Raw genomic sequence first — 14,340 nt, forward strand, 5'->3', positions numbered from 1 at the left:
GAGAGATGTGTCAGTGGGCTTGAGCTTTCTAGAGACTGACATGAAATCTCATGTTATGAGTGGAGCAACATCAAAAAGATGGAAGATATGTCAGCTGCCTGCTTTTGTTGGGGTGCTTGTTAACTCACGGGCCATAAGGCTAATGCAGTGGCCTGGTACTGAATCTACGCTGAGGTCTTCCTCATCAATAAAGGCAAAGAAGCCCCACACTCTGCCCTGACTGCTTCTTTTGTATGCTTTAATTTTAAAAACAGGGAAAAACACAGTAGAACCAGACATGAATTCAAGATACCAAGGGGACCAACTGGTATATATGTACAGGTTTACACGGGATCGTTTGCGGTGTGTTTGAGGGCACTGAGGACACACACACACGCACACACACACACACACACACTTGGCCCATCATTTGTATTTTACACTCTCATTTTAGCGCCCCATTTGTGTAGCATCTTCACTTTCACTGACTGTTTTTCTCCATATCAGATTGCATTGCTGGATTTTTGACACTGTACTGAGTCAACGGGGGTTCAGATGCAACCCTCTCATCTCGCTTTATCCTGCAGCTGAAAGTCAACCATTCAAAGGCATACAGCTTTGTCTTAAGGCCGAGCCACTGCTGTTGACAAGTTAACTGTCTGTGTCTGAAGGAACGTCTTTGACAGCAGTACATCACCGTTTCTAGTTCCTCTCGTGCCATCGCTACGCGCCTTTGAAGACCTTGACATTGTACTTCCTAACGTGTCACGGTGCATTTGTCTTCAGGACAATAAACTTTCCATCGTCTGATCCACGGGTAACAGGTGATTAGATTTGTATCTCTAGGTTTCTCAGGGCAAGCACTTGCGTTGTCTCGAGGGCATGGATTTATTTTTAAACCTTTTCTTAAAATGGTCTTGTTGTGCTGTGTGCCCTGACAGATGAACTGAAGACAAGGAGCGGCTTGTAGCTTGACCTTCTCTTAAGTCCAGTATTTGTTCCCCATATGCGACAAGGAGAGGATCGTGTTATACGACGTGTAGTAGTTTGCATTCTTTCCTTGTTGAAAGATGACACTGAAGAAGCAAAGAAGGGAAGAGGGCATTAGGAGCCAAATATTGAGGACTTGACACTCGACAAAATAGGCCTAAATATTCAATAGAAATGTGATACTCGACCTCTTGTGCTCCTGGGTGTGCTTATTTGGAAGAAACACAAATATAGCTGTCTCCTCAGCAATGCTCTCAGAGCTCAGCCATTTGTTACAGCTTCAAGTCTTATTGTGGAACGACCTTTGATATGAAACAACTGCCTCCTTGGTGGCCTGAGCCTCCCGAAGGACGAAAGAGCGCTTACTGAAATGGTATTAAAATGTGAGTCCAGATTTAAATAGAAAATGCAAAGAAAAGTAATTTTTTCTATAGTTGCTTTTGAAGGTTTTCAGCAGCAGAAATGAAAATGTATTAGCTTCTAGCAGAAGAAGCTAAGAGATATGAGGTGATATCAGATAAATAAACACATTTAAAGGAAGACTAATTGGACTATTAATTAAAAAAAGACAATATAATCAATTAGTTTTGCTCAACTTATCATTTCTAGTTTCTCAACTAGTTTTAGTCTGATTATCTTATTTTATTCAGCTTTATGACTCCAGGCTGATTTCAGTTCAATCTAAGCCTATCTAATATTAATCTCAGGTCGTTTCCCATTACCAGTGGAGTCACTATTCAATGTTCATAAAACCACTTCCCAAAAGGCTCCTTTCCCAAAGGAGGATGTCTGAGATTCACGTCAAAACAAAGATATTTAAAATCAGACACCTGCAGTAACATTGACATTAAATATGTAATTGATCTTGTTTTTCTTCACTGTGCTTTAATAAAATATTACAATATTACTTTAGCTTTCCTGTACTTTACTAGCTTTCCAGAATACTTCAGGTTTCTATTGGGTTTTCCATGATTTTCTTTTTATTAAAATAAAAAGCAATATTTGAGATGTAGTGACGGTAAATGCCAAGACACTGCTCGGGTTTAAGCATGAGGAGGAGTGTTGCTGTAGGTTGTGGGTCACTAATGGGTCTATTTTCATTACACGACGCTGTGGCATGGTGCAACATATGTGCTGGAGCACATAGAAAAACTGTAAGGTCACTACACTGTCAGTAACATTATCACCACAGGGAACAGATTTACAGTTATCATAACCTAAAGAACGTCTATGTGATAACAGGCGACAGTTGACAACCAGGTTATTGCGAGTGATGAAGCTGTGCAGCCCACATTTAGACCACCACACACATAAAAGAGCATTTCAGTTCACTGTTATTAGGTTCTATATAATAATAATAATAATGGATTGCATTTTATATAGCGCTTTTCGGGGCCCTCAAAGCGCTGTACAATTCCACTATTCATTCACTCTCACATTCACACACTGGTGGAGGCAAGCTACAGTTTATATGTATTGTTTAACTTGTGCAGAGGTGCACCAAGTGTAAGTACACCTTTAAATCCGGACACATTTTCAGAAATGTGTCCGGAGCTCTCGAGCAATCCTACAAATATTTAAAAAAAAATATCTGTTTAACTTTGATGACCGTAATGTCTCTGAATAACTAGCTTCATGTCTACTTCTTTTGAGTTAAGCATTATTTAAAGCACACGACATAAAAGATATTCAACTGCTTGTGTGTTTATTTCTTGTCACGTAGTTGGTACATCAGACAAAAAAGCTCATATTGTGTGATTTCATCCAGACTGCGGTTCATTCATGTCTCCTTGACCTTCAACACAAAAGAGAGAGCAACAAACTAATGTCAAATGGTTCTGTTAAGAGATGCACCACCTTTGCAGAGTACCTTCATCATGACAATAAAACAGAATTAACAAAATTATTTTACGCTGACAATTTCACAGCTCTTTGCTTTCAGCTTGTTGACCTGCGACTCTGCGATGTCAGCGCGCTCCTGAGCTTCCTCAAGCTCATGCTGAACCTTCCTGTTCCTGGCCAGGTGAGTGTTGGCTTGCTCCTCCTGAAAAGTAGAAGTTAAGGTAATGATGTCACTCATCAGTAAAAAATAACTTTCATTAAATCTCTTGATGCACGCTCAGTAATCCAGGTAAGGAAGTTAAATCTGTTTATCTGGACGTTTCTGGAGTTTTTAGTGGGAGAAACGTTCCAGATGAACAGAGTCAACTTTCTGTGAACCATCATAAAATAATTCTGCTTCCTACTGTAAGTCCACTGCTGTCAACAAGGTCAGAAGTAAAGGTGTTACTTTGTCATGACTATCTGCTTTGCATGTGTTGAATATTTCACACTCACAGCTTTCTCAGACAGACAGCTGCAGCTTGTCCACAAGATCTTGAAGTCGGGTAATACTCTTCTTGTCCTACTCAGCCTAGAGACAACAGAGTCTGTCTGAAACTACCACTACAGAGACCTACTTCTTCTCTATCTGATTCATGAACGTCTTCAAAACAACTTCAGAGCACACAACACGCTCATCTTCCACAGTGAATCCACTTCAGACGCACACGAGGGACAACAACAAACAAATATGCACCAAACATCAACCCATCTGCACATGCAGCTGCACATGCAGCTGCACATGCAGCTGCACATGCAGGGGTTCCTGATCTCCTCAGTTTTTCAAAGTGAAAATCTGTTGAACAGCTCTAGCAATTTCACACAATTAGCATAGATATAAACACATAACTGTGTGTATTTATAGTTGCAACCAGAGAGTTTAGTTTCAGCAGTGGTGTACTCTTTATCACATCAGTTTGTCAACTACTGTTGGAGCCACAGACTCTTCATATAATGGAGATTATTGCCCTCTAGGGGTGTAATGCATATTCTACACCCAGCTTGTTCTTGGCAGCACAAATTATAAAACGATACGTGATGATCACTCATCACTTCCTTAGTTAATTAAAAATTTTGGGATTTTATGCCAGAAAAAGCATTTCTGTTTTGTTGCATCCTACCTGATAAGTCAGCTCCTTCACTTTAGGTTCATTCTTGCGGACACCCTTTACAGACACAGATCCACGTTTCTGCTCCACCTAAACCTCCACCTCCAGCCCCCGAACCTTTCCAGCCACAAGCCCAGATGTTTTTTATGGTAAAAAAAAGTGATATTTTATAACATTTTATGAACTTTTTTCCTACACAAAACAGTTCAGTGAAATAAACAGAGCCCACCTTTAGTTTTAAATGTGTTTGGGGTACCACTTCTACAACTTTTATCAAAGTAGTTTCTTAAATGATCTCACTTTACTGAGGAACTACAGTAAAGTAAAAAAAAAAAAGACAACAAACACATTTTTTCTGCAGCGAACAAACCCTCACCTCTAGTCTCTGGAGCTGCTTCTTGCCGCCTTTCATGGAAGATCCATGACGGTTTCGCGGGCCAGGTTCAGATTTCCCTCGAGGTTTCTTTTAGCTCACTCAAGATCCATACGGAGCTTCCTTTCTTGCTCCAGTGTACCTTCAATCTTGTGCATTCACGCACACAGTAATTAGTGCCAGCTTCAATATATAAAAACTTGCTGCACTTGTGATAATTCAAACAAATATAGAAACTCACATCGTCCACTTGCTGCTCCAGCTTGGTCTTGGCCTTCGTCGGGCTGTTAACTTTGTCTTCCTCTGCCTGCAGGTCATCGAGGGTCAACTGATGGGCCTCTTGGAGGGCTTTCTTTTTTTTGGTCAACTTGGCAATGGACTCATCTTGAGCAGCCAGTTCCTCTGTGAGAGTGAATAAAATCATTATAGCATGCAGCTTCCACTAAACAACTGAAATGAGGCACAAACCTTGTTCTCAGTGGCATGTTTCTCCTTTTCCACTTTGGCCAGGGTCAGCTCTAAGTCATCAATATCCTTCTTCAGCTCAGAGCACTCGTCCTCCAACTTCCTCTTCTTGTCAGTCAGCTCAGCGTTCATTTCCTCCTCATCCTCCAGTCCTCGGCTGTCTCTTTAAGTTTGACCCTGAGTTGGATTTTTGCTTTAATGAGCCCCTCACACCTTTCCTCTGCATCAGCGAGGGCTTCACCCTTCTGTAAATGCAAAAAGGAAATGATACAGTCAGCTGTAAAAAATCAAGTTACAGAAAAATGGAGGCTCCAGTTCTCTTTAACATACTCTCTGAATTTGGATCTGCAAGTCATTCTTCTCCTGTACGAGAGAAACAATCTTTTCCTCCAGTTTTTTCCTCTTAGCCAGAGCCTTTGCTGGGTCCTCCTTGGTCTTTTCAAAGTCCTCTTTCATTTGTGCCATCTCTTTCTCTGCCTCTGCACTCCCGAGAAGTGGCCTTATTCTAAAGTACAGCTTCATCCACGGCCAGGTTTTGACATTCATGAATGCACGGATGTTGTACTGGATGGTGTAAATGGATTCTCTGTGGAGACAAAGTACAGGACATTTTTCTTTCATTGCTCAAACGGAATAGGAAAAAGTTACTGCTGTCTCCCAGATTTTAAAAAAAGAAAACTGCACTGCAATCTTTTCTTAACTCAAAAAATTACATTTTGCGAGAACATTAAGTTCAGCATCTTCCTGTTCAATAACATGTCCCTAGAGGCCTCCGGCACTCTGACACACAGCTTTGTTGTCTATTAAAGACCTTAAACTACGTGACTAAGAGTAAGAATGATTCAGAATAATGCAGAAGCTCTGACAAATCCTGCATTTACCATGTGGTAGCCTAACAAGATGCTTTTATCTACCATAAAACTGAAGGAGTTACAGTCAGCTGTTGTACATTACCCATGACATCGCCAACATTTTTCATTACATTTTTGGGTTCAGTCAATGTAAAGTCAAACTGAGTTTAGGAGGTGGAGAGTCCTGAGACAAAAAAGTAAAAGTGACAGGCTGGAACTAATGTTTATGAGCGGCACCATTGTTTGTTGTTGGTCTGCATATGGAAGACTGTTAATGCTTGCATATGGTTAAATGCAAGAAAAAATGGTCATAAATACTATTGTTTGCTGTTTAAGTTCTAATGCAGATTAGCCATTTGATTTAGCACTTTTAAAAAAGCAATATCTTTTAATCTTGTGTTCAGTCGTTAGAGTGAATTACATAATTTGAGCATTTAAAAATACTCAAGTAAATATTGTGCTACAAAGCTTATGCACTGCTACTGTTAAAAAAGGTTTGGATTGGTTAATGTTCGCAGATGTGTGATAACAAACGTAATTTGTATTTAAAGGTTTTTCACCTGTGGCTGACTATGGCCGAAAAGAAGATTAAAGAAAAAAGGGAAACAAAAGATCTGCCTGGTCATTGAGTGAAATCCAGTTAAACACCTGTGGTAGATGCATCAATCCCTTTCAAGTGGGGAAGCTGCACAAACATAAAGAGCTTGACAGTCAAGGTTAAGCAAAAACTTATTTAAAATGTTTTCATTATTATATCAAATATGATCTATTTTGATACTTTGACAAGAAAAAAAGTTGGATTTTGTGATTGTTCCAGCATTCAGAGCCTGCTGGACTGAACTATGTAACTAGGAAATAGCGACTTTTTATGGCAATCACACCAAAATACTTAGCTTTCACAGACTAATGAAAAAGAAAATTTTCCCTGAATTATTCAGAGCAGAAGTACTTTCTGTACATTAATCAAAGTCTCCACCTGCAGTGATATTAAACCAGGGACCTACCTGGTGTTTTAGTTTCATTGGGAATTAAGCAGCACACAAAATGTGGGTGCATGCTCCTTAAAGTTCTTCATTTGAGTATTTAAGAAAATGAATATTACCCTGAAAAGAGCCGACACTGTCTGGAAGGAACTGCCCTTCTTCTTGCCACCACCCACATAGCAAAATTGGTATGGCCCAGATCTGGCCCACACAACGTGCTTACACATGGCCCACATACCGCAAAGAATGACGGCCCTTTGGTGGCCCAGATCTGGTTTGCCAGAGCACAAGGCCAGTTGCAGACACACTGGTGGTCCTGTGCTGGCCCAGAACAGTTTCAGCTCTGGCCCCAGATGTCAGCCTAATGTGTACCTTAATCAAGCCATGTAATAACAACATGTGCTGGAACATAATAGTGCAAAAGTAACATGACAAAACTCAGACAGTTCAGACAGTGATTCTTAAATAGCACTTTTCTACTCTCCCGGATTACCTAAAGTGCTCTATACGACATGCCACATTCACACATCTTCTCTGAACTGAGTGCTTCCTAACTACATTCATACACATTCACACTCTTGACATGCTGACTGGAGGGATCAAACCACTACCATAGCTGTATAGTATTGCAACATGGCAGTTGGGTCTTCTACCTAAAATGGGAAAATAGGAACATAAATAGTGTCATCATTGCCAGACCTGGCCCACATCTGGTTGACATACACCCTGCCAACACACCAGTCAGTCAGAAGTGCCAGCTTGATGCTGGATTCAGGCCAGACCTGTTGTCTATGAGCCTGGGCCACATAAGCCAAACCACAATCGGGCCAGATGTGGCATGCCATCACATAAACAGTGTCATCTATGCCAGGCCTGGCCCATATCTGGATGACATACCACGTACCATGCCAGAAGTCACCCAGCAGTGCCGGCTTGACACCAGATCCAGGCCAGACCTGTCTGCTATGTGGGCAGCCTTTTTTCCCACCTTTTGCATCTGTAAAGTGCATTTTGCAAACTGATATGTAAATAATGCGAAACAATAAATGCAATAGTCTTTCCGCATACCTTAAATTTTGTAGATGCATGAGTTTATATAAAAACTTGGCACTTTTGCTAACATGCTGGTCATAGAGTTTGCTCTTGAAGGTCATGTCTGTTGCCTTGGAGAACATGCACTCTCCTCTTCAAGGATGGAGAAGATACCCATCGGCTGCCGTGATGAAAGAAGCAGTAAAAAAACAAAACAATTGAAAGTTGTTTTCTACTGTTTTCTATGCAAATGGACAGCACACGGCTCACCTTCTTAATATGCTCAATGCAGGCAGCCAAGTCCATACCAAAGTCAGTGAACTCCCATTCAATGCCCTCTTTCTTGTACTCTTCTTGCTCCAGGACAAACATGTGATGGTTGAAAAACTGTTGCAGTTTTTCATTAGTGAAGTTGATCCACAGCTGTTCCAGGCTGTTTAACTGAAAAGGGGAAAAAGTGTCAAAGTTTGTGTGTTGCTGTTCTGTACAGTATGAAGAAATGACGTTTGTACTTTACTTACTTTACTATATTTAGCAACATGAACGTAAGACTATGCAGTGTTAGTTCTGCATACTTCCATCAAAGATTTCAAACCCAGTGATGTCCAGGACAGAATCTTGGCTGCTTTGTATCCAGGATGTCATTGAGTCTCACAACCATCCACAAGAACATTTTCTCATAGACAGCCTTGGACAGAGCCATCACTCTCTTATGAACCTAAGAAATAAGAGTTTGGGTTCTGATTATACCACAGAAGAGGATTTTTTTTTAAATATATAAATGACTGTTTGCTCATAGACTACTTTTTAATTCCCTGTGGCACAGTTTGACCTTTGACCACCATTTCATTGCCAATCTGTACTCTTGGTTAACAGAAATTCAGCAGTAAGAAATGAGAAGCTTACATCTTTCAATTCCTGATTTTACAGCCAGAAACACACAAAGACAACAGGGTTTCCTTCTCAGTTTAGCTATTAACCTTAATATTTTATAGCAATGAAGTGGAAAAAAAGACTATCAGCCCACAGTGAATACAGAGATGAGTTATCATTCCTAACTGTTTTAGTATTACCATAAGCCTCCAGAAGTAGGTTGGCTGCAATGATTTCATCCTCCAGCGACCCCCTAAAATGATGTTATCCAACACGTTTGTGTTTTTCATTTTAAATTGGCAAGTGTATCACACATTTCTGCATCATATCACATCACTTAACTTGCATTTTCACATTTTGAGTTTTTATTTACATTTCGTTTACATTTCACTGCAGACACTGCGACTGTTGCAAAGTGTTGGATGACACGTTAGTGTTGACAGTCTTTTCTGCACCAGATTCTCTGCTGGAAAATGAAACACACATGCAATGGTGTAAATCTGACATAATTCAATTCAATTCAATTCAATTTTATTTATATAGCGCCAAATCACAACAAATGTCGCCTCAAGGCGCTTCATAGATACAGAGAAAAGCCCAACAATCATATGACCCCCTATGAGCAAGCACTTTGGCGACAGTGGGAAGGAAAAACTCCCTTTTAACAGGAAGAAACCTCTGGCAGAACAAGGCTCAGGGAGGGGCGGCCATCTGCTGCGACCGGTTGGGGTGAGAGAAGGAAGACAGGATAAAAGACATGCTGTGGAAGAGAGACAGAGATTAATAACAGATATGATTCAATACAGAGAGGTCTATTAACACATAGTGAGTGAGAAAGGTGACTGGAAAGGAAAAACTCAATGCATCATGGGAATCCCCCGGCAGCCTACATCTATTGCAGCATAACTAAGGGAGGATTCAGGGTCACCTGGTCCAGCCCTAACTATATGCTTTAGCAAAAAGGAAAGTTTTAAGCCTAATCTTAAAAGTAGAGATAGTGTCTGTCTCCCGAATCCAAACTGGAAGCTGGTTCCACAGAAGAGGGGCCTGAAAACTGAAGGCTCTCCCTCCCATTCTACTTTTAAATACTCTAGGAACAACAAGTAGGCCTGCAGAGTGGGAGAAGTGCTCTAATAGGGTAATATGGTACTACAAGGTCATTAAGATAAGATGGGGCCTGATTATTTAAGACCTTGTATGTGAGGAGCAGGATTTTGAATTCAATTCTGGATTTAACAGGAAGCCAATGAAGGGAAGCCAAAACAGGAGAAATATGCTCTCTCTTTCTAGTCCCTGTCAGTACTCTTGCTGCAGCATTTTGGATTAACTGAAGGCTTTTCAGTGAGTTTTTTGGACATCCTGATAATAATGAATTGCAGTAGTCCAGCCTGGAAGTAATAAATGCATGAACTAGTTTTTCAGCATCACTCTGAGACAGGATATTTCTAATTTTAGAGATGTTGCGCAAATGGAAGAACGCAGTCTTACATATTTGTTTAATATGTGCGTTGAAGGACATATCCTGGTCAAAAATGACTCCAAGGTTCCTCACAGTGTTACTGGAGGCCAAGGTAATGCCATCCAGAGTAAGAATCTGGTTAGATACCATATTTCTAAGCTTTTCAGCGCCGAGTACAATGACCTCAGTTTTATCTGAGTTAAGAAGCAGAAAGTTAGTGGCCATCCAAGTCTTTATGTCTTTAAGACATTCCTGCAGTTTAACTAATTGGTGTGTGTTATCTGGCTTTATGGACAGATAGAGCTGGGTGTCATCTGCATAGCAGTGAAAATGTATGCTATGTCTTCTAATGATGCTGCCTAGGGGAAGCATGTATAATGTAAACAGAATTGGTCCTAGCACTGAACCCTGTGGAACTCCATAATTAACCTCAGTGTGTGAAGAGGACTCTCCATTTACATGCACAAATTGGAGTCTATTAGATAGATATGATACAAACCACTGCAGTGCAATACCTGTAATACCTACAGCATGTTCTAATCGCTCTAACAGGATATTATGGTCAACAGTATCGAATGCTGCACTAAGGTCAAGAAGGACGAGCACAGAGATGAGTCCACTGTCAGAGGCCATAAGAAGATCATTTGTAACCTTCACTAAAGCTGTTTCTGTGCTGTGATGAACTCTGAAACCTGACTGAAACTCTTCAAATAAACCATTCCTCTGCAGATGATCTGTTAGCTGTTTGACAACTACTCTTTCAAGGATTTTTGATATGAAAGGAAGGTTGGAGATTGGCCTATAATTAGCTAAGACTGCTGGGTCTAGAGATGGCTTTTTGAGTAAAGGTTTAACTGCAGCCACCTTGAAGGCCTGTGGTACATAGCCGATTATTAGAGATAGGTTGATCATATATAAGATCGAAGAATTAATCAATGGCAGGACTTCTTTGAGCAGTTTTGTAGGAATGGGGTCTAAAAGACACGTTGATGGTTTGGAGGAAGTAATTATTGAAGTTAACTCAGAAAGATCGATTGGAGAAAAAGAGTCTAACTTAACATCAATGGAACTAAGAGTAGCTGTAGATAATATTACATCTGTGGGATGATTATTGGTAATTTTTTCTCTAATGATAAAAATTTTATTTGTGAAGAAGTTCATGAAGTCATCACTAGTTAATGTTAAAGGGATGGTTGGCTCAAAAGAGCTCTGACTTTTTGTCAGCCTGGCTACAGTGCTGAAGAGAAACCTGGGGTTGTTCTTATTTTCTTCGATCAGTGATGAGTAGTAAGCTGTTCTGGCTTTGCGGAGGGCTTTCTTATAAAGCAACAAACTATTTCTCCAGGCTAAATGATGATCCTCTAAATTTGTGACACGCCATTTCCTCTCCAGATTACGAGTCATCTGCTTTAGGGTACGTGTTTGAGAATTATACCACGGGGTCAGGTACTTCTGATTAGAGACCTTAGTTTTCACCAGAGCTACAGTATCCAGAGTCGTACGTAGTGAGGAGGTGAAATTATTAACAAGATAATCGACCTCTGTTGGGGTAGCGTTCAGATAGCTGCTCTGCTCTGTGTTGGTACAGGGCATTGACGATGATAACAGTGGCTGGATTATATTCTTAAACTTAGTTACAGCGCTTTCAGAAAGACATCTACTTTGATAAAGTCCACTCTCCACTGCTGCGTAATCAATTATTGTAAATGTAAATGTTATCAAGAAATGATCAGACAGGAGAGGGTTTTCAGGAAACACTGTTAAATGTTCAGTTTCTATGCCATATGTTAAAACAAGATCTAGAGTGTGATTAAAGTGGTGGGTGGGTTCTTTTACATTTTGAGAGAAACCAATTGAGTCTAACAACAGACTAAATGCCATGTTGAGGCTGTCATTTTTAGCATCAACATGGATGTTAAAATCACCCACAATAATTATTTTATCTGAGCTCAGAACTAAATTAGATATAAAGTCTGAGAAATCAGACAGAAGCTCTGTGTAAGGCCCAGGTGGACGATAGATGATAACAAGTAAGACTGGTTTCTGAGTTTCACAGCTGGGGTGGACAATGTTAAGCATCAGGCTTTCAAATGAATTAAAAGTCTGTCTTGGTCTTTCATTAATTAATAGACTGGTGTGAAAAATTGCTGCCAAACCGCCCCCTCGACCTGTGCTTCGAGATTTCTGGTAGTTAGAATGACTCGGGGGTGTTGATTCATTTAAACTAACATAATCATCCTGCTGCAACCAGGTTTCTGTAAGGCAGAGTAAATCAATTTGTTGATCAATTATTAAGTCATGTACTAACAGAGACTTGGAGGAGAGAGACCTAATATTTAATAATCCACATTTCACTGTTTTACTCTTTGGTTCAGATGTGGATACTGTATTGTTCTTTCTTTGTAAATGTTTAAGTTGTTTGTTGCTGGTTTTTAGTTTGTTTTTTGTCTTTTTGGAAGCAGACACAGTCTCTATGGAGATGGGTTTTTGGGGGGGTAGCAGGAGGAGAGAAGCTGCAGAGAGGCGTGTAAGACTGCAACTCTGCTTCCTGGTCCCAACTCTGGATAGTCATGTTTTGAGGGGTAATACAGTGCAGAAATGATCAGTTAGATCACTTAGAGTTGTTTCAGTCCAAAACAGATGTCTTTCATTAAAACTTAAGTAATCATGATTGACTAATTCTCACAATCTGTGAAAAAATGTAATTTAATACAAATTGTGTTATTGAATTCATTTATTATAAGCTGCCACATTAAATCATTATAAATTCATATGTATTTGTAGGCACCATCACCAATAAAGGGGAAGTACACAAGACATTATGTAGAATATAAAATGTAGACTTTTTATGGGTCGTTAGTTTAATGGAGTTGCTGATCAAAGGGTTTATTACCTTGGAGCATGAACTGATAGGCATTATCAGAGATGGAGAAGATGTGGTGTGGAGCCTCAATCCTCTTCTTGCCCCTGTATCTTGCAACAACCATTGCATCATACACCAGGAGCCACTGGCAGGGGTTCACAGTGACGCAGAACAGGCCAGAGTAGGTCTGTTTGAGAAGCACAAGATCATATAAATGGCAAGAAATAAAAGAAGCCCAAACATTATGAAGACCTACACATCAAATACATAAAACAGATCTCATAACAATGGTACACATCAAAGTGGAATATAGTGGATGGTTCTCACTGTCACTTGTAGGTGGTGGGAGAAATGAGCAGGTATAAAGACTTTGAAGGGACAAATGGGTCTGGCCATAACAATTTGCATTTCTGGCATCTCTGAAGCAACCGACATGTTAGCAGGTGTGAGTGAGGGGTTGAATGTGCCAGAGGTCTGATTTGTGGTGTATCCACATCCAGACATTTAAATCCAGGTGGCTGCTGATATATCACTGACAAAAACCTCTAGGCACCTTCAGAAATCTTGTCAGCATGTAAGGCAGGGGTGGTCATAATTATTCAGCCTTCAGCAAACATACATGTCTCTCCACAAACTAAAGTTTTGTGTTTCATTTTAAACGGGTCTTACGTAGATCATCCATGCTCCATAGCGCTCTTTGAGGTTATATAGCACAGCAGGCTCACTGAGGTGGGTCATAACAACTGTGTCCTAAAACTTATCTAACTTTGGAGGGTTCATTGGGAAGACTTCATCTTCTTTCACGGTGAGAGTCTGCACACAACAAAACACTGAAGAATTTGAGCAAAACGTATTCAGATGTTTCACATGTCTAATTTACTGCATGCTAAAAGTGTACAGTACAAACAATTCCCACGGAGTTTAGGATCAGCTTTCTGGGATTTCCATACCCAGATTATTGAATATGCATCAAAACATGTACATACCTTCCCACCCTGAATTTCAACTGTGAGTTTGCTACCCTCCTTCTTCACAATTCTCCCCTTTAAATACATGTCAGTGGGCTCAGACACAAAATAAGCCGTTTTGGCATCAAAGGGAGTGTTTTGAGCCTCTATTCTCTCCTTTTCAGGTTTCTGGAGATATATGGCTGCTGGGCCAAAACGCTCCATGTGTGGGTCGACTTGTTGAACGCTCGCTGTCAAAATAAAAAAGTAAAATTCAATTAATATTTAAGGGCACTTAACTGACTCAATAATGAAAAAAAATCTGAGCGAGGACTCACTTCTGTTGGCAGCCTATCATTAGAGAGCTTTCATGGAGGTTGGGGGTGCTTCTTTTATACTGAAATCTCTGGCCACCATTTATCACCTCATTCTTAGGTCACTGCGCTTCTGAATGATAGCAGATTGCTTCCTAAGCTCATCATGTCAGTCTATCCTCCAAAACAGAAAAACAAACAACTCAACAATTCCTCACAAA

At 40.3% G+C, this 14,340-nt stretch overlaps 1 long non-coding RNA gene and 2 pseudogenes across 3 annotated transcripts; all 3 read right to left on the reverse strand.

Moving 5' to 3' along the window:
• Window positions 1-2,921: 2,921 nt before the first annotated feature.
• On the reverse strand, window positions 2,922-4,409 carry LOC102790997 (uncharacterized). Its single transcript, XR_004843402.2, has 3 exons — window positions 4,336-4,409; window positions 3,972-4,076; window positions 2,922-3,013 (listed from the first exon to the last, which is right to left on the reverse strand). It is a non-coding gene; the product is annotated as an uncharacterized LOC102790997 (long non-coding RNA).
• Window positions 4,410-4,625: 216 nt separating this feature from the next.
• LOC148102766 (uncharacterized) lies at window positions 4,626-8,048 on the reverse strand (annotated as a pseudogene). The gene is made up of 5 exons (XR_015719038.1): window positions 7,934-8,048; window positions 7,700-7,844; window positions 5,128-5,383; window positions 4,801-5,042; window positions 4,626-4,734 (listed from the first exon to the last, which is right to left on the reverse strand). The product of XR_015719038.1 is annotated as an uncharacterized LOC148102766 (transcript).
• Window positions 8,049-8,193: 145 nt separating this feature from the next.
• Window positions 8,194-14,319, reverse strand: LOC102790421 (myosin heavy chain, fast skeletal muscle-like; annotated as a pseudogene). The gene is made up of 7 exons (XR_015719037.1): window positions 14,144-14,319; window positions 13,845-14,056; window positions 13,528-13,671; window positions 12,889-13,045; window positions 8,921-9,296; window positions 8,737-8,789; window positions 8,194-8,381 (listed from the first exon to the last, which is right to left on the reverse strand). The product of XR_015719037.1 is annotated as a myosin heavy chain, fast skeletal muscle-like (transcript).
• Between the last annotated feature and the right edge of the window lie 21 nt (window positions 14,320-14,340).

The sequence above is a fragment of the Neolamprologus brichardi genome, chromosome 5 (assembly GCF_056152115.1).
Source record: "Neolamprologus brichardi isolate AB-2024 chromosome 5, ASM5615211v1, whole genome shotgun sequence".
NCBI classification, from domain to species: Eukaryota; Metazoa; Chordata; class Actinopteri; order Cichliformes; family Cichlidae; genus Neolamprologus; species Neolamprologus brichardi.